Below are 19,343 nucleotides of genomic sequence, written 5' to 3' on the forward strand. Positions count from 1 at the left end.
TTCACTTGGGTGCAAAGTACATTTTAACCATCATCATCTCCTGGCTGTTTTTGATTTCTCAATACACTTGGCATTAGCACATTACAATATCATGAATCTTTTCAGAAGAGTAGTGTTTGTAGGCATCCAAGGAAGTGTATGTGAGACACACACACACACACACACACACACACACACACACAGTCTAAGAGATCCTTCTAAGTCTATGTCACCTTCAAACTCTATTTTTAATTTTTTTGGAGTAACTATGTTACTTATTGTATATGAATTGAGTTCTGATGATGTAAAAATATATTTATAAGGATGGTGTGAGTAGAGTTGTATGTAAAAATCTTGGAAATAACTTATTTGGGAATATGGTGGTTATAACATATCAAGCCTTTTCAAATGCATTTATTTTATTCTATTTTTAAAGATTGCTTGTTATATTAAATACTTTAGGTAAGTTTGTAAAACCATTTATAATGAAATAAGTGCATTTTAGTGGTTGTTGATAATCTAATAAGCTTTGTCTATTTCATACTTTTTCTATCTATTTAATATCATTTATAACCATTCATTCTAGAAATTCAGAAAGAGTAATGAACCATTAAGGTAACCTGTCCCTTTCTGCTTTCTCTATACCCAACACTTGTATTTTGTTAATTCTTGGTTTCAATAACTTTAGTGTTGGTTCATCTGTCGTATTCTGTGGGAAAGTAGTCCACACACTGTTGGTTCTCAATGTCTAGATAATTTATTTTCTAATAACATTAGAAATTAGCCCTTAATATTTATAACAAAATATGTTGGTTGAAGTTTGTACAAAATATTCTCAATGGGAATAAATGTATAGTACATTTTGGATTTATATTTCTGAGCACCTGCAAAATACATGGCAATATGCTTTAAATTATTTCATTAACATGATATCTCATTGAGAGTTAGATCCTTAAAGCTCAGTTTTATTAGGATATATTTGTTTTGTTACTCAGAGTATTATATCTCCTATCAATCACCTGGTGAGGTAAAAGTATAAAACATTACTTCAGGGACCGTCCATCATTCTGCCTTCTAAATCTCTCATTACATGCATAGCACATTTGGATGGAGATATTGGCTTCTTGTTTTCACATGAGGTTCTATGTATTTATTTGTATTTGTCCTATCTTTGACATCAAACATTAATCACTACAAGGGTCACCCTCTCATGTTAAATAGCACAGTTAGGGAAAATTTTCTTTTTCATACAAATGTAACTCACCTTAATACATTCTAAATGGAAACAAGCACACTGAGCCAAAATAAATTTGGGACATTCCAGATGATTTATTGACTTACATGATGTTTTGCATTCTTTTTGGAAAGCAGTTGTACTGTAGGGTTAAAAAGTTCTGCATCTACAGCAAGAGTCCCTAGGTCCCAATTCCATTCATGTGTCCTTTAGAAATCTAATGTGTCAAAGTTTCCTTATCTGTAAAGTGGAGCAAAAAATTATTGTAGATCATAGAGTTTTTATAAGTGTTAAATGAGATAGTGCATGTAGAACACAGAGTATCTAGCTCGTAGTTGGCATTCAGTAATTTTTTTAATAATAAAATAATACATTGCTGGTAATAGGCTTGGAGCTGTGCCATGCAGATCCCCTTCAAGGAAGGACTTGTGGCCCCACTGCACTTGGCTGGCAGTGTCTGCTGATATTGCTTCAGATGCAGAGAAATACCTCCTTGAAGCTCACATCTTTAGGGATGATATTGTCTTGCTTAGATGCATGGATTGACCAAGGACATGGAAAGGGTTGCAGAGCACTTTAAGGCATGTGAGTTTTCTACATTGTGACATAGTCATATTGAGCCAAGTGCTATGACATAGATTGCTATAAAATTATATAATATCATTTATCAACTATATAATCACCATTGTAAAATTAATTATGAAAAGAGGGGGAAAGCCCCATGTTATTCATGGTCTTTGTTGATTATATTTTACACTTTTCAAGTCTTTTGTGAATCAAAGTCACTTCTTGTTGATTAATGTTTGAAAAAATACTTTGATACACTTTGATGAACTGAGCTGAAAATAATTTCTAGTTTTCCTGCCACTGATTTGTATTGGCAATTTTCAGTTGTTCTAGACATGGCTTTTTAAATTGCTTTTAGATTGAATGACAGTATTAAAAAAGAGGCTAAGAATCAAGGGCCAAAATATTTGTGGTTCAATCTCAATCATGTGACCAATTTGTGTCTCCTTTTTTCCTAGCCCTTGCATTCTAGAAGAGAATGTATAAAAAGACTTTTGTAAATCTCTAGATCAATTTGTAATATGAATGAAGAGAAATGATTGTTAGCTACAAGCCTTCATTCATACATTTGAATATACTGTGTGCTTTTTTATAAGTGAATTTTGTTCTATTTTCTATGAACATCCATATCTATCAAGGTGATGTTCATAGAAAATAGAGTTGTATCATATCTAGAGTTTATGAATATTGTTTCAACAGAACTAATGCCTATGGATTCTGTTCATTTTTTGGAGTGCATTCTCACTCTTTAGTCCTTTTTACATTTAAAATGTAAACTAAAAAAGATCACAGTAATTCAGTTACCATGGGTAAAATTTGTGCGTCTGAAAAAGAATGAGCTTATTGGTAGCTTAAGAGACAAAACTGATCCAGGTTTTAATCACGTAAGTCATTTCTCAGATGTGAAAACATATTTTAGAGACACTTGAACATCTTCCAGTTTCAAAGAGAAGCTGTGTGGGCAATGAGACATCCTGCCCATTAAATGTCATTTATCTCACTGTCCTTAAAAACTTTAACTCCGACCAAGATAGCAACATAGGTCATTCTTGACTTTGCTACCTCTCAAAGAAGAACAACTAAAACTATTCACGAACAAGATACCACTGAGAGAATCCTAGAATGTTAGGGTGAGGCTGAGGCACCCTCCCCCCATGCAGAGCAGAGACCAAGACAGACTGCATTAGAGGGCAAGAGAAGCAACTACATGTTGACCACATTGCACCTCCCCAAGAGCAGCTCAGCACCCCATGGAGAGCTCTGCTAAAACTCCTGTTCCTCCTGTGGGAAAAGATAGCCTAGTGGGGACAACCAGCTCCCTCCACCGACATTGTGGGTCTCTTTGTGGGAGCCCCTACTCTGATCTGACCCTGTGGGGATTTCAGGGGCATTCTTAGGGCTCAATCACTGGGAACCTGACTGTGACAGAGAAGAAGGCAGGAGTTTACAACAACCAGCATACAGATTTTGAGAGACTGACTTCATAGCTGCAGGGCCTAAGTAGTAATTCCCGCCAGCGGCTTTGCTCACCTACAGAACCAAGTTCGTGGTGCACTCTGACCAAGGAACTCAGGGATTCTCAAAGAAGGGGTTTTGCCAACCCTAGAGCCTGGTTTGCCCACACCCAGGCAAAAAGCTGAGTCATAGCCCTGACTGCTGTGGAAAGTGTCTCCCAGACACATTTGACCAGAGGTGTTGGCAGAGCACGTGGAAGCTGTGTAGTCCAGCAATGCTTGAGCCAAGAGGTAGGCAGGCAGGGTTGATCGCCTCCAGAGCAAAGCTAGTAACTGAAGTGGAGGGTTCTCATGCTACTCCAGGCAGAGGAATTAATTCATAGAACAGGCTGAGGATAGTGCCTGGCCTCTCCTAAACAGAAAGCCTGTTCAGAAAATTGAGTTACCTGGAGTGACCCCTCCCCTTCCTGCCTGGGCAAGGGAATCTAAGATAAAGCCACACCTTCTGTGGCTCCCAGTCCCATCTGACCAAAAGGGCTGGCAAGAACACCTGGAAGCTGTGTTGCCGAGTGGCACTTGAGCTAAGAGAAGGTCAGGCAGAGCCAAGAGTTTGCAGAGCAAAACCAGTGGACCTCTTTGGCTAGAGAATTTGGTGCGCAGGTTGGCTTGAGTTAACACAACAAACAAAGAGCTTTACAGGCTTTAGAGCTGCTTCTCACACTGCACCCAGGCAAGGAAATTAGTTTCCAGCTCTATTTATTACTGAATGCAGCCTTCAGCCCGCCTGACCAAGGAACCTAAAGAGCACAGAGGAAGCTGTGTAACCCATTCGGCAGCTCTGCTTACAATGACACTTGAACAGAAAGCACAGCCTTAGGCTTTACTCATCTGCAGAGCAAAACCAGGGAGTCCACCGCACATTCTTGCCTAATTCAAGGCCTCAAACAATGAGCCGTATTGGCCTCGGGTCTAGTCCTGCTGTCCTATCAGGAAGGGAAGCTAATTCATAGGTCCATTTACTAGTTAATCTAGGTCATCTAATAAGCCTGACCAGAGAATCCAGGCAAGCATGGGGCCTATCCTACAGCCTCACTTGGATAGGGTACAAAGCCAGCAGTCTTATGCAACAGTTCTCAGTCAGGTACACACACCCCTGTTCCCATACTCAAACAGTTGCCTCACCCAAAATTAGACTATAATAGTAGGCCCCACCTGCCCAGGGATATTACCCTCAAACACACCCAGAAACCCAAACTGAGCTGACTGGTAAAGATCTGTCTCTGCCAAAGCAAACCTGTAGAATTTGGAAGAGGAACCGTGTTACTCAAATGTGCAGATACTAGCTTGAGGAAACAAAGATTAGAAAAAGCAAAAACGAAAAAACAATGTGACACCACCAAAGGAAACTAATAAAGCCCTAATAAATGATCTTAAAGAAATGGAGATCTATGAATTGTCTCTCAAATAATTCAAAATAATTCTCTTAAAGAAGTTTAATGAACTACAAGAACACACAGACAACTAAATGAAATTAGGAAAATAATGCATGAAGAAAATGAGAAATATGACAAAGCAATAGAAATCATCAAAAAAATTCAGAAATCCTAGAGTTAGAAAATACAATAACTGAACTGCAGAATTTAGTAGCAAGTTTCAAAAGCAGACTCAACCAAGCGAAGGAAGAATTGGTGACCTGGAGGATAGAACATTAAAATTATACAGTCAAAGGAATAATAACAAAAAAAAAAGTGAAGAAAGTCTGTGAGACTTATGGAATACAATTAATAGAAACAATATTTGCATTATGGGAATTCCAGAAAGAGACAAAGAAAGATGGAAGGAAAGAAAGGAAGGAAGAAAAAAAGAAGGAAAGGGAGAAAAGAAAGAAGGAAGGAAGGAAGAAAGAAGGAAAGGAAGGAAGAGGAAAGAAGGAAGGAAAGGAATGAAGGAAGAAAGAAAGAAAGGGAAAGGAGAGAGAGAGGAAAGGAGAGAGAGAGAGAAAGAGGAAGGGAGGGAGGGAGGAAAGGAGGAAGGGAGGAAGGAAGGAAGGAAGAGACAAAGTATATTTAAAGCAATGGCTAAAAACTTTCCAAACCTGGGAGAAAAAATGAACATCCAGATCCATGAGGCCCAAGTATGGTGAACCCAAATAGGGCTATATGGAAACACATTATAATGAAATTGTCATAAGACAAACACAAAGAAAGAATTTTAAAAGCATCGAGAGAAAAGAGAGAAGTTACATACATGGGAACTCCCTAAGATTATTGACCGATTTCTCAATACAAACATTTCAGGTCATTAGAAAATGGGATAACATATTTAAAACATTGAAGGGAAAACACTGTCGACCAACAATACTATACCTGGGTAAGCTGTTCTTCATAAATAAAGGAGAGATAAAAACTTTCCTAAACAGGGCTTCCCTGGTGGCGCAGTGGTTGAGAGTCCGCCTGCTGATGCAGGGGACGCGGGTTCGTGCCCCAGTCCGGGAAGATCCCACATCCCGTGGAGCAGGGCTGGGCCCGTGAGCCATGGCCACTGAGCCTGTGCGTCCAGAGCCTGTGCTCCACAATGGGAGAGGCCGCAACAGTGAGAGGCCCACGTACCACAAAAAATAATAAAATAAATTAAAAAAAAAAAAAAACAAACTTTCCTAAACAATCAAAAGCTGAGGGAGTTCATTACTGTAGAGCTGCCTTATAGGAAATGCTAAAGGGAGTTCTTTGAGTTGAAGTGAAAACATGTTAATTAACATCATAGAAACATAAAAAGGTAATGTAAAACTCACTGGTAACGGTAAATATATATTCAAAGTTAGATTCTGTAATTCAGCAATGGTGGTACATTGAAACTCTAGTTTAAAAATATTTTTAAATTAAGTTGTGAAAATAACCATAACTATAATAATCTATTACTAGTTCCACAGTATAAAAATATGAAAATTGTAACAGCAATAACCTAAAATTTCAGGGACAGGAGAAAAAATGTGCAAAGTTTAGAAATTCTATTGAAATCATTATCAGCATAAAGTAGGGTGCTATGATTTTAAGATTTTTTTATGTTAGCCTCAAGCTTCACGGTAACCACAAGGGAAAGACCTACCATAATTTATAAACAAAAATGATAAAGAAGTCAAAGCTGATACCAAAAAGACAGAAAACATGGAAAAAAACAGCAGGATAAGAAACAAGGAACAATGCATCTATAAAGCAACAATAAAACAATGAACAGAATGGCAAAAGTAAGTCCTTACATATTAATGATTACTTTAAACAAAAATGGATTAAATTCTCTAATCATAAGACCTAGGATGGCTGAATGGATAAAAAAACAAGATCCAATGATATACTGCCTACAAGAGACTTGCTTTAGCCTTAAAGACGCACACAGACAGGGATGAAAAAAAAGACATTTCCAAACAAATGGTAACCAAAACCAAACCAAAACAAAACAACCCCCCCCTCCAAGAGTAGCTATACTCTTTGTCTCTCAGACAAAAGAGAATTTAAACTAAAAATGGTTTAGAGATAAAGAAGGTCATTACATAATGATAAAGGGCTCCAAAGAAGATGAAAACACTAACTCAAAAAGATATCTACACCCCCATTTTATAGCAGCATTATTTACAGTTGCCAAGCATGGGATAAACCTAAGTGTCCTTTGACAGATGAATGGATAAAAAAGTCGTGAAACATATACAATGAAATATTATTCAGCCATAAAAAGTGAGGAAATCCTACCATTTGCAAAAACATGGATGGACCTTGAAGTCATTGTGCTAAGTGAAATAAGTCAGGAAGAGAAAGAAAAATACTGTATGATTTCACTTATGTGTAGAATCTAAAATAACCAAACCAAAAAAAAAAAAAAGCCGCACAGAAAAAGTAATTAGACTTGTGGTTACCAGAGGTGAAGGATGTGGGGAGTGGGGAGGAGGAGTTGGAGGAAGGTGGACAAAAGGTATAAACTTCCAGTTATAAGACAACTAAGTACTGGAAATGTAACGTACAACATGATGACTATACCTAACATTGTCGAATTCTCATCACAAGAACTTCTCTTTTTTCTTCTTTTTTCGTTTCTTTTTATTGTATCTCTATTAGATGATGGATGTTATTTGAACCTTTTGTAGTGATCATTTCACAACATATGTAAATCTAACAGTTGTGCTGTATGCCTTAAATTTATACAGGGATGTATGTATGCCTTAAACTTATACAGGAATGTATGTCAATTATTTCTCAATAAAATTGGAAAAAAATTACCCTTACCTTCTTTTGTTCACCTGTTAGTTTGACAGGGAACTGCAAGATGCTTTTGTGTGTGTGTTGTGCCCCCGCCATCTGCCTTGTCTCAAACTAATGTGGCTAACTATGTGAAAAGGAAAATGTTATTCTGTTACTATGCTCTGCCCAGACCACTGGCAATGAAGAAAAAAATAATTTTTTGAAATTCAATTTAGGGAAGATTAGGATATAATTTCTTGAGTTATCATTGTCATATTCATTGGAGTTTTAAATTCTACTTTTATTTCCTGCCATTTATTTATCCTGCCCTTTGTTTCATTTATGATCTAATCAATTCATTTTTTTAATTTCTAAATTTAAAGCATTACTCACCTGGAAGGGTAACTCTGAAACTTCTGTATGTTAGAAGTGAAATACAGTAAATTCATATGCTAGACCTACTAGTACCATTTAGCTTAAAACTCTAGGAATATGAATAAATTGGTAGAATTTCTATTTATTGTGAGAGTATTCTTTGAGATAGATTCCTTTCTTTGTGATGAGTGGGAACCATAAATTAAGAATATTCATAAATAATCAATGATATAAAAATTTTTTGCCTTGGGAATTCCCTGGTGGTCCAGTGGTTAGGGCTCTGCGCTTTCACTGCTGAGGGCCTGAGTTCGATCCCTGCTTGGGGAACTAAGGCCCCACAAGATGTGTGATGGAGCCAAAAAATTTTTTTTCTTTTACCTCAAAAGTATTTAAAAATTACAAACTACAAATAGATTTGAAGAACGGCTAGTTTGCAAGCTGTTTGGATTTTTTGCGTGTCGGGGGTGTGGGGATGTGGGTGTGGGTGTGCGCACACCTCTGGGGGGTATAGAGGGTGGGAAAGAAAGATGAGTCAGTTGATCAAGCCAAAAAATAAATAAGCATGCTCTTCCCTTCTGCATGGAGGGTTATGTTTGGGAACAAAGAAAATCTGTCACAACCAGGAAAACTAAGAAATTGCTTTAACCTGTTAAAGATCCCTTCTTACTCCTTAATCTATTTAAAACAAGAAGCTTCATTTCCACCTACTACAATATTCTTACAGGTGCAAATGGCAACAAACACCACGAAGGCCCCTGGAAGTGTTTTCTAGGAAGCTAGGGGAAAAAAGCGTTGCTGAAATGAATCTGTGAATCCAAATATATCATCTAATATCTGTTAAATTTATTTTTCTGAAGAAAGCTATAACTCATATATAATTCATTTGTGAAACACAACAAGATTTTCTCCCTGACAAAACAAATATATCCCATAGGTAACCCACACACTTTGTGAACTTATTTCAGCAGATACTAAGACTTTTTTTTTTTTTACATCTTTATTGGAGTATAATTGCTTTACAATGGTGTGTTAATTTCTGCTTTATAACAAAGTGAATCAGTTATATATATACACATGTTCTCATATCTCTTCCCTCTTGCATCTCCCTCCCTCCCACCCTCCCTATCCCACCCCTCCAGGCTGTCACAAAGCACCGAGCCAATATCCCTGTGCTATGCGGCTGCTTCCCACTAGCTATCTATCTGCCTTACGTTTGGTAGTGTATATATGTCCATGCCTCTCTCGCGCTTTGTCACAGCTCACCCTTCCCCCTCCCCATATCCTCAAGTCCATTCTCTAGTAGGTCTGTGTCTTTATTCCTGTCTTACTCCTAGGTTCTTCATGACTTTTTTTTTCTTAAATTCCATATATATGTGCTAGCATACGTATTTGTCTTTCTCTTTCTGACTTACTTCACTCTGTATGACAGACTCTAGGTCTATCCACCTCATTACAAATAGCTCAATTTCGTTTCTTTTCATGGCTGAGTAATATTCCATTGTATATATGTGCCACATCTTCATTATCCATTCATCCGATGATGGACACTTAGGTTGTTTCCATCTCCGGGCTATTGTAAATAGAGCTGCAGTGAACATTTTGGTACATGACTCTTTTTGAATTATGGTTGTCTCAGGGTATATGCCCAGTAGTGGGATTGCTGGGTCATATGGTAGTTCTATTTGCAGTTTTTTAAGGAACCTCCATACTGTTCTCCATAGTGGCTGTATCAATTTACATTCCCACCAGCAGTGCAAGAGTGTTCCCTTTTCTCCACACCCTCTCCAGTTTATTGTTTCTAGATTTTTTGATGATGGCCATTCTGACTGGTGTGAGATGATATCTCATTGTAGTTTTGATTTGGATTTCTCTAATGATTAATGATGTTGAGCATTCTTTCATGTGTTTGTTGGCAGTCCGTATATCTTCTTTGGAGAAATGGCTATTTAGGTCGTCTGGCCATTTTTGGATTGGGTTGTTTGTTTTTTTGTTATGAGATGCTTGTAAATTTTGGAGATTAATCCTTTGTCGGTTGCTTCATTTGCAAATATTTTCTCCCATTCTGAGGGTTGTCTTTTGGTCTTGTTTATGGTTTCCTTTGCTGTGCAAAAGCTTTGAAGTTTCATTAGGTCCCATTTGTTGATTTTTGTTTTTATTTCCATTTCTCTAGGAGGTGGGTCAAAAAGGATGTTGCTGTGATTTATGTTATAGAGTGTTCTGCTTGTGTTTTCCTCTGAGAGTTTGATAGTTTCTGGCCTTACATTTAGGTCTTTAATAATCCATTTTGAGCTTATTTTTGTGTATGGTGTTAGGGAGTGATCTTATCTCATACTTTTACATGTACCTGTCCAGTCTTCCCAGCACCACTTATTGAAGAGGCTGTCCTTTCTCCACTGTACATTCCTGCCTCCTTTATCAATGATAAGGTGACCATATGTGCGTGGGTTTATCTCTGGGCTTTCTATCCTGGTCCATTGATCTATCTTTCTGTTTTTTATGCCAGTACCATACTGTCTTGATTACTGTCGCTTTCTAGTATAGTCTCAAGTCAGGGAGCCTGACTCCTCCAGCTCCGTTTTTCGTTCTCAAGATTGCTTTGGCTATTCGGGGTCTTTTGTGTTTCCATACAAATTGTGAAATTTTTTGTTCTGGTTCTGTGAAAAATGCCAGTGGTAGTTTGATAGTGATTGCATTGAATCTGTAGATTGCTTTGGGTAGTAGAGTCATTTTCACAATGTTGATTCTTCCAATCCAAGAACATGGTATATCCTCCATCTATTTGTATCATCTTTAATTTCTTTCATCAGTGTCTTATAGTTTTCTGCATACAGGTCCTTTGTCTCCTTAGGTAGGTTTATTCCTAGATATTTTATTCTTTTTGTTGCAGTGGTAAATGGGAGTGTTTCCTTGATTTCACTTTCAGATTTTTCATCATTAGTGTATAGGAATGCCAGAGATTTCTGTGCATTAATTTTGTATCCTGCTACTTTACCAAATTCATTGATTAGCTCTAGTAGTTTTCTGGTAGCATCTTTAGGATTCTCTATGTATAGTATCATGTCATCTGCAAACAGTGACAGCTTTACTTCTTCTTTTCCAATTTGGATACCTTTTATTTCCTTTTCTTCTCTGATTGCTGTGGCTAAAACTTCCAAAACTATGTTGAATAAGAGTGGTGACAGTGGGCAACCTTGTCCTGTTCCTGATCTTAGTGGAAATGCTTTCAGTTTTACACCATTGAGGACAATGTTGGCTGTGGGTTTGTCATATATGACCTTTATTATGTTGAGGAAAGTTCCCTCTATGCCTACTTTCTGCAGGGTTTTTATCATAAATGGGTGTTGAATTTTGTCAAAAGCTTTCTCTGCATCTATTGAGATGATCACATGGTTTTGGTCCTTCAGTTTGTTAATATGGTGTATCACGTTGATTGATTTGCGTATATTGAAGAATCCTTGCATTCCTGGAATAAACCCCACTTGATCATGGTGTATGATCCGTTTAATCTGCTGTTGGATTCTGTTTGCTAGTATTTTTTGAGGATTTTTGCATCTGTGTTCATGAGTGATATTGGCCCGTAGTTTTCTTTCTTTGTGACATCCTTGTCTGATTTTGGTATCAAGTTGATGGTGGCCTCGTAGAATGAGTTTGGGAGTGTTCCCCCCTCTGCTATATTTTGGAAGAGTTTGAGAAGGATAGGTGTTAACTCTTCTCTAAATGTTTGATAGAATTCGCCTGTGAAGCCATCTGGTCCTGGGCTTTTGTTTGTTCAAAGATTTTTAATCACAGTTTCAATTTCAGTGCTTGTGATTGGTCTGTTTATATTTTCTATTTCTTCCTGATTCAGTCTTGGCAGGTTGTGCATTTCTAAGAATTTGTCCATTTCTTCTAGGTTGTCCATTTTATTGGCATAGAGTTGCTTGTAGTAATCTCTCATGATCTTTTGTATTTCTGCAGTGTCAGTTGTTACTTCTCCTTTTTTATTTCTAATTCTATTGATTTGAGTCTTCTCCCTTTTTTTCTTGATGAGTCTGGCTAATGGTTTATCTACTTTGTTTATCTTCTCAAAGAACCAGCTTTTAGTATAATTGATCTTTGCTATCATTTCCTTCATTTCATTTTCGTTTATTTCTGACCTGATATTTATGATTTCTTTCCTTCTGCTAACTTTGGGTTTTTTTTGTTCTTCTTTCTCTAATTGCTTTAGGTGCAAGTTTAGGTTGTTTATTCGAGATGTTTCCTGTTTCTTGAGGTAGGATTGTATTGCTATAAACTTCCCTCAGAACTGCTTTTGCTGCATCCCATAGATTTTGGGTCATCGTGTCTCCATTGTCATTTGTTTCTAAGTATTTTTTAATTTCCTCTTTGATTTCTTCAATGATCACTTAGATATTAAGTAGTATATTGTTTAGCCTCCATGTGGTTGTATTTTTTACAGATCCTTTCCTGTAATTGATATCTAGTCTCATAGCGTTGTGGTTGGAAAAAATACTTGATACAATTTCAATTTTCTAAAATTTACCAAGGCTTGATTTGTGACCCAAGATATGATCTATCCTGGAGAATGTTCCATGAGCATTTGACAAAAATGTGTATTCTGTTGTTTTTGGATGGAATGTCCTATAAATATCAATTAAGTCCATCTTGTTTAATGTATCATTTAAAGCTTGTGTCTCCTTATTTATTTTCATTTTGGATGATCTGTCCATTGGTGAAAGTTGGGTGTTAAAGTCCCGTCTTATGAATGTGTTACTGTCGATTTCCCCTTTTATGGCTGTTAGTATTTGCCTTATGTATTGAGGTGCTCCTATGTTGGGTGCATAAATATTTACAATTGTTATATCTTCTTCTTGGATCGATCCCTTGATCATTATGTAGTGTCCTTCTTTGTCTCTTCTAATAGTCTTTATTTTAAAGTCTATTTTGTCTGATATGAGAATTGCTACTCCAGCTTTCTTTTGGTTTCAATTGGCATGAAATATCTTTTTCCATCCCCTCACTTTCAGTCTGTATGTGTCTCTAGGTCTGAAGTGGGTCTCTTGTAGACAGCAAATATATGGGTCTTGTTTTTGTATCCATTCAGCCAATCTGCGTCTTTTGGTGGGAGCATTTAGTCCATTTATATTTAAGGCAATTATCGATATGTATGTTCCTATTCCCATTTTCTTAATTGTTTTGGGTTCGTTATTGTAGGTCTTTTCCTTCTCTTGTGTTTCTTGCCTAGAGAAGTTCCTTTAGCAGTTTTTGTAGAGCTGGTTTGGTGGTGCTGAACTCTCTCAGCTTTTGCTTATCTGTAAAGGTTTTAATTTCTCCATCAAACCTGAATGAGATCCTTGCTGGTTAGAGTAATCCTGATTGCAGGTTTTTCTCTTTTATCACTTTAAATATGTCCTGCCTCTCCCTTCTGGCTTGCAGTGTTTCTGCTGAAAGTTCAGCTGTTAACCTTATGGGGATTCCCTTGTGTGTTATTTGTTGTTTTTCCCTTGCTGCTTTTAATATGTTTTCTTTGTATTTAATTTTTGACAGTTTGATTAATATGTGTCTTGGAGTATTTCTCCTTGGATTTATCCTGTATGGGACTCTGTGTGCTTCTGGGACTTGATTAACTATTTCCTTGCCCATATTAGGGAAATTTTCAACTATAATGTCTTCAAATATTTTCTCAGTCCCTTTCTTTTTCTCTTCTTCTTCAGGAACCCCTGTAATTCGAATGTGGTGCGTTTGGTGTTGTCCCAGAGGTCTCTGAGACTGTCCTCAGTTCTTTTCATTCTTTTTTCTTTATTCTGCTCTGCAGTAGTTATTTCCACTATTTTATCTTCCAGGTCACTTATCCGTTCTTCTGCCTCAGTTATTCTGCTATTGATCCCATCTAGAGTATTTTTAATTTCATTTATTGTGTTGTTCATCATTGTTTGTTTCATCTTTAGTTCTTCTAGGTCCTTGTTAAATGTTTCTTGCATTTTGTCTATTCTATTTCCACGATTTTGGATCATCTTTACTATAATTATTCTGAATTCTTTTTTAGGTAGACTGCCTATTTCCTCTTCATTTGTTAGGTCTGGTGGGTTTTTATCTTGCTCCTTCATCTGCTGTGTTTTTCTGTCTTCTCATTTTGCTTATCTTACTGTGTTTGGGGTCTCCTTTTTGCAGGCTGCAGGTTCGTAGTTCCCACTGTCTGTCCCTAGTGGCTAAGGTTGGTTCAGTGGGTTGTGTAGGCTTCCTGGTGGAGGGGACTAGTGCCTGTGTTCTGGTGGATGAGGCTGGATCTTGTCTTTCTGGTGGGCAGGTCCATGTCTAGTGGTGTGTTTTGGGTTGTCTGTGGACTTGTTATGATTTTAGGCAGCCTCTCTGCTAATGGGTGGGGTTGTATTCCTGTCTTGCTAGTTGTTTGGCATAGGGTGTTCAGCAGTATAGCTTGCTGGTCATTGAGTGAAGCTGGGTGCTGGTGTTGAGAAGGAGATCTCTGGGAGATTTTCGCCATTTGATATTATGTGAAGCTGGGAGGTCTCTTGTGGACCAGTGTCCTGAAGTTGGCTGTCTCTCCTCAGGGGCACAGCACTGACTCCTGGCTGTAGCACCAAGAGCCTTTCATCCACACGGCTCAGAATAAAAGGGAGAAAAAGTAGAAAGAAACAATTAGTAGAAGTAGAAAGAGAAAGAAAGAAAGAAAGGAGGGAGGGAGGAAGGAAGGAGGGAAGGCAGGAAAAAAAAGATAAAATAAAATAAACTAAGAAAGTATAATAAAGTTATTAAAAATAATTATTAAGAGAAAAAATAAATTAAAAACAACAACAAAAAAAAAGGGCAGATAGAACCCTAGAACAAGTGGTGGAAGCAGAGCTATACAGACAAAATCTCAGAGAAGCATACACATACACACTCACAAAAAGAGGAAAAGGGGAAAAAATCATAAATCTTGCTCTCAAGTCCACCTGCTTAATTTGGGATGATTGGTTGTCTATTCAGGTATTCCACAGATGCAGGGTATATCAAGTTAATTGAGGAGCTTTAATCCGCTGCTTCTGAGGCTGCAGGGAGAGATTTCCCTTTCTCTTCTTTGTTCTCACAGCTCCTGGGGCTCAGCTTTGGATTTGGCCCCGCCTCTTCGTGTAGGTCGCCGGAGGGCATCTGTTCTTCGCTCAGACGGGACCGGGTTAAAGGAGCAGCTGCTGCGTTGGCCCTCGCTGACTCAGGCCGGGGGCGGGGGAGTGAGGGGCGGGCCTGCGGCAGCAGAGGCCGGCGTGACGTTGCACCAGCGTGAGACGCGCCATGCGTTCTCCCGTTCCCCGGAAACGGGGTGTGGATAGTGACCTGTGCTCGCATGCAGGCTTCTTGGTGGCGGCAGCAGCAGCCTTAGCGTCTCATGCCTGTCTCTGAGGTCCAAGCTTTTAGCCGTGGCTCGCGCCCGTCTCTGGAGCTCCTTTAAGCAGCGCTCTTAATCCCCTCCTCGAGCCCCAGGAAACAAAGAGGTAAGAAAAAGTCTCTTGCCTCTTCGGCAGGTGCAGACTTTTCCCCGGACTCCCTCCTGGCTAGCCGTGGCGCAGTAATCCCCTGCAGGCTGTGTTCACGCCGCCAACCCCAGTCCTCTCCCTGCGCTTCGGCCGCAGCCCGAGCCTAAGCTCCCAGCCCCGCCCGCCCCGGCGGGTGAGCAGACAAGCCTCTCGGGCTGGTGAGTGCTGGTCGGCCCTGATCCTCTTTGCGGGAATCTCTCCGCTGTGCCCCCCGCACCTCTGTTGCTGTGCTCTCCTCCGCGGCTCCGAAGCTTTCCCCCCTCCGCCACCCGCAGTCTCCGCCCACGAAGGGGCTTCCTACTGTGTGGAAACTTTTTCTCCTTCACAGGCCCTTCCCACTGGTGCAGGTCCCGTCCGTATTCTTTTTGTCTCTGTTTATTCTTTGTTGTTTTGCCCTACCCAGGTACGTGGGGGGTTTCTTGCCTTTTGGGAAGTGTGAGGTCTTCTGCCAGCGTTCAGTAGGTGTTATGTAGGAGTTGTTCTACGTGTAGATGTATTTTTGGTGTATCTGTGGGGAGGAAGGTGATCTCCGCGTCTTAGTCTTCCGCCATCTTCCCGGAAGCTCACTAAGACTTTTGTGACATTGCATGATGAATGATGACGATTTCTGCCTTTCAATTTGTTATTATTATTTTTCTTTGAAAATAACATAACTCAGGCTATTTTTCTATATTTAAGTAGACATAACCTTCACAAATAGATCTCTAGGGTGGGAGTGGGAATAAAATGCTTAATTGGTGGTATTTACCTATGAAACTTAGGATATTGAATATAATCTTTATTAATACTTTCACAAAGAAAAATGTATGATTGTACTCACAATTCTGTAGCAATAGTCCTAAACTCTAGTTAGCATTACAATTACCTAGAGAGCTCATGACTATTTTAGACATATGCTCTTCACTATTTTCTAAAGATCTTAGATATTCCCCATTAAAAAATAAAGTGTTTTATGTTTCAGAATAGAAGCAGTGTGGACAATTACTATATTTCACAAGTATGGAAACTTACTTAGGAACCCACTGTGGTGTTTGTAGACTCAGCTAGATACACTCAGTTATTCATTTGAAAAACATTCATTGATTGTGCTGCATGCTATACAGGACCCAAAATTGTTTAAAAATAAATCAGTCTTTTCTTCAATGAGTAAACAAACTGGAAGTAGAAGAAAATATGCGAACAAAACGTTATATTCCTATGCATTAAAAACTGTCATAGGAGTACTTCAGGAAAAGGAATAGATTAGAGAGGGATCCCGTGAACCTCTCCTCTGAGCCCCAAATTTTTATAGATATGTACAGCTACTAATGTGACATCTCCATTTGATGTCTAATAGACATCTCACTCTTAACATGTAGAAAACTCAGACCCTAATATTTTTCAAAACTACTCCTTCTCTAGTCTTCCTTAATTCAGTAAATATCAACTTCACCCAGTACAAAATATATGAAGTCATGTCAAGCTTTTCTTTCTCTCATATACCCCATCAATCCTGGCAAATCTTGTGGGCTCTACCTTATCCATTGCTGCAATTTTACTCTAACTCTCCATCATCTTTCACTTGAATGATTGCAATAGTCTCCTAACTAGTCTCCCATTTCCACCATTGATCCCCTTTATGTGTTTTCAGTACAGCAGCCAGGGTGAAGCTGTTAAAATGAAAGCCTTTTAAAAAAATTTTTTTAATTTTTAAAATTTTTTATTTTTTGGCTGCATTGGGTCTAAGTTGCTGCGTGCAGGCTTTCTCTAGTTGCAGCGAGTGGGGGCTACTCTTCGTTGCAGTGAGTGGACTTCTCATTGTGGTGGCTTCTCTTGTTGTGGAGCAAGGGCTCTAGGCATGCGGGCTTCAGTAGTTGCAGCACGTGGGCTCAGTAGTAGTGGCACGCAGGCCCTAGAGCACATAGACTTCAGTAGTTGTGACATGTGGCATGTGGGCTCAGTAGTTGTGATGCACAGGCTCAGTAGTTGTGGCTTGTGGGCTCTAGAGCGCAGACTCAGTAGTTGTGGCACATGGGCTTAGTTGCTCCACTGCATGTGGGATCTTCCCGGACCAGGGATTGAACCTGTGTCCCCTGCATTGGCAGGCGGATTCTCAACCACTGTGCCACCAGGGAAGCCCAAAATGAGAGTCTTTTAATGTCACTACTCAACTTGAAAGTCTCCAGTGGCTTCCCATTTTTCTCTGAGTAAAAACCAAACAATGATACACGAGGACCTACAAAATATAGTTGCCCCTTTCTTCTTTGACCTTAAATCTTAATATTTTCCTTCTTGATCATTTGAGTGCAAACTCACTTACCTCCTTTCTGCTTCTCAAACTTTAAGTTGTGTTTCTGACTCAGGGCATCTGCTTGGAATGCTCTTCTGGTTAGCAGACATTTGATCCTGTCCCAAATATCCATGGTTCACGCCAAAACACGTTTGGTCCTATCCAAAACGTCCATTAGCATATTTGGCCCATGCCAACTAGTTTTGGACAAGATCAAATATCAAAGACCTTTTGGCATGGGTCAAATGTCTTATGAACATTTTGGACAGGACCAAATGTCCTGCAAGTCTTCCTCCAGATATCTGCAGGGCTTTCTTTCCTTCAAATCTATGTTAACTGTCACCCCTTGGGAAGTGTTGCCTTAGATGTCCTTTCTGTTTTAGGGTAAGCTAGCTACTATAATACGTAACTTAAACATGTATCCTGACTCAAATATAGTAGATGTTTATTTCTCACAACGGTCCAAGGGAGGTGATCCTGGTGGGAAGAATTCTTGGTTGATGGAGTACTTTTCTCTATGTGATGATTCATTCTATCTTATGGGTCAACCATCCACTAGGGCCAGGGCCTGCCTGGTGGCCAACTGTGGCCCACAAATGTAATTTCTATTTTAGTACAGCCTCCTTGTAAAAATTTTTGTTTGTTTATTTTACATTTTAAGGAGTTGTGAGAGAAAAAGTAGAATATGCAAATGTACCTGGCTTATAAAACCTAAAATATTCAACATTTAGCCCTTTACATAAAAAACTAAAATGTGCTAATCCCTAGTCAAGAGTCTAAACCGTAGATTAGAGCCAGATTAAATGTAAACATCTAAAAGTTTTAAAGTCGCATATTTTTTTTTGACTAACCTTTTACAAATGAAAAGAAAAAAATCCTGGTCTGTGAGCCATACAAAAGGAGGTGGAGGGATGGATCTGGCCCAAAGCCATAGTTTGCTGATGCCTATTCCTGGCCATTCACTCACTGTGGAGATGAAGTTATTTTCTACACTTCAATCTCAACAGACATAGTGGAGTTTCTTTTATTAGCAAGTATAAAAACTATCTAATACCCACAACTTATGTTAAAAGAGTGGGGTTTGTTAGTTAAGGGGAAGAGGAGAAAGCTATTTATTCTCCAGTTTTTCTGTCATTCTGACTGCTGTGCTATCCAGCTGTAGACAGCTTGGATCCATGGGACCCAAGGATTGTGGTATTCGAAGATCCCAGGAGGCCCTTGGTGATTTTTACTTGATATAAAGTTTTTCTTTATTGGCCTGCAGGGGTAGCTATAGGGAAAATAATTATTGTGCAAGTCAGGACAATGAACGCAGTTAAAAGGGGACTTTCCCCAGTATGTCCTGATAAAGCTTAAGGTGTAAAAGCATCTGTCACTTTAAATACATCTCTTTACTGTAGTGTTTGTATTCATGCCAGCAACATTCACTGTGAGTTGTAACACTTCCCTACATGTATGACTAGGATGATAAACATAACCCTGTGCTAATAGAATTTATTTACTTTGTGTTGAATTTCAGGCACACTAGCACACAGTGAAGATCTAAAATTGTAACAAGCCAAACCAGTGACTGTCATTGTTTTGAAAATAGGAGAAACAAAATTTTCCTGAGTGTAGGAGAAACAAATGATGGGGTGGAAAAAAAAGGATGTGGAAATTGCACATGCCAAAATGAAAGTCATGAGGTGAAAGTTCCCTTTGTTCTCATGTAAATTGAGTTAATAT

The 19,343-nt window shown here is 38.8% G+C and overlaps 1 long non-coding RNA gene across 2 annotated transcripts in view; it reads left to right on the forward strand.

The window, feature by feature from the left end:
• The first annotated feature begins 15,145 nt into the window (after positions 1-15,145).
• LOC132598076 (uncharacterized) overlaps positions 15,146-19,343 on the forward strand; it is a 208,405-nt gene continuing 204,207 nt past the window's right edge. For both annotated transcript variants that reach the window (XR_009565730.1, XR_009565729.1), the window contains exon 1: positions 15,146-15,307. This is a non-coding gene — a long non-coding RNA (uncharacterized lncRNA). The remainder of the gene's footprint in view (positions 15,308-19,343) is intronic.

Source organism: Globicephala melas, chromosome 11 (assembly GCF_963455315.2).
Source record: "Globicephala melas chromosome 11, mGloMel1.2, whole genome shotgun sequence".
In the NCBI taxonomy this organism is placed as follows: Eukaryota; Metazoa; Chordata; class Mammalia; order Artiodactyla; family Delphinidae; genus Globicephala; species Globicephala melas.